The following is a 1,666-nucleotide window of genomic DNA, read 5'->3' as shown; positions in this document are numbered from 1 at the left end:
AGTTGCTTGAAGTGACTCCAAATTTAGAAGCTCCAGCTCAAAGCTTTGACAGCTGATAGTTTTTGTTCTTCTATCCTACTTCTACTCACAAAGGAAGGTCCAAAATAGTGAAATACTCTGATCCAGATATAGATTAAATGAGCACGGGACAAAAATGTGGTGTCCTGTACACACAAAAATACTACTTGTGTTATAAAAAAAGCTACAAGGTGCCAGAAGAGCAGCATCAGCTAATTTAACATTTAGTTTGGTTCTGGAGTTAAAAACCTCCACAGTTCATAATTCCTCAACCCTGAACTACATTTCATTCAGGCTCCAGGCACTCTTGAAGCTGCAGTTGTAGATATCCACCAGCAGAGGCACAAATAAAGCATCATTAATCCGGCCAGTTTTCTGGATTATATCAATATTCGTTCTCCACTGGTGATGGTGGATCTTAATAATCATCAAGTCTGTAAAACTGCTTAGAATTAGTGTCAAAAGCATCAGCTGTAAGCAGAACGTACAGTGTGACCTACATGCCAAGACACTAAAGGAAGCAAAGTGACAGTCAAAGTGAACCCACTACTCTTTATGGATTATTTACTGGTTGCAGATGCATAGAGAATTGTGTACAGTAATGTTGTGAGGATGTGCTCACATTATAAAAGCACATGTATGTCCTTAAAGCGCACACACACTCACCCACAGAAGCCCCAGCTGAGTGGCAGTAAAAGGGACTGTCATCCTCAGTAGAGTTGGGAGGAGCAGCTCTTGACACATGTGTTAAATATTGAATGAAACTTTACTTCACCCGCTTGGGAAAGCCACGCAGACATGAAAAAGTAATGGCAACAAAAGGATTTGTCATTTTCTGTCGGACTTGGATTTATGTCATCATTGCAATTATGTAACGATGACCAACTTTAACAGGGAAATGTAGATGCTGGTTGGTTAAAAAGTGAGTCAACGCTCTATTTCTCCACTCACTCACTTATACAGTCAACCTGTAAAGATGATGAATTGAGGTCCTCCCCTCTTACATTTAGAACAGACCAGTGATCCGTGACCACAGAGCAGTAAAGGTGAGTTAACCATTAGAGTTTCAGGAGCTTGTCATGCGCGTAAGCACTGATATTTCCACTGTAAACAGGACTGATAAGTGCTGGTAGTGCTGCATGTGCTACTGTATGCAACAAAAAACAGACCCAGGAAAGTACAGGGCTGGATTAACCCACTAAGGGGGGCACCAGTGTAAAAATATCCTGTGGGCCCCTAATGACCCCAAATTTCCTCCAAGAATCCATCTATTTTTTTATATCCTGTACGTAGTCTGAATTTATTGATCTGCAATCAACATTTGCCTTCTTACCAAACCTAAACCAGTGTCTCACCAGTACTGACTATTGGCACTTCTAATTTTTGCCCACATGAGTACCTGTACTGCTTATTGAGTACCGCCACCTCTGTCGATCATGGCCGTACCCAATAAATAAATAATATTTAAAAATGAATTGCCTCAAAATAATGAAGAAAGTGAGATTTAAAGGACCAGTGTGTTGGATTTAGTGTCATCTGGCTGTGTGGTTGCACATTGCAACCCTCCTCTTCCAAACATAAAGGAGAAACTACGGTGGCTGTGATATGCACATAAAATGCGAACGCCCCTATCTAGAGTCAGTGTTTG

This window comes from Morone saxatilis, unplaced genomic scaffold (assembly GCF_004916995.1).
Source record: "Morone saxatilis isolate NCDOM2014 unplaced genomic scaffold, NCSU_SB_2.0 Contig2, whole genome shotgun sequence".
In the NCBI taxonomy this organism is placed as follows: Eukaryota; Metazoa; Chordata; class Actinopteri; family Moronidae; genus Morone; species Morone saxatilis.
Note: the sequence above shows the minus strand (reverse complement) of the source record.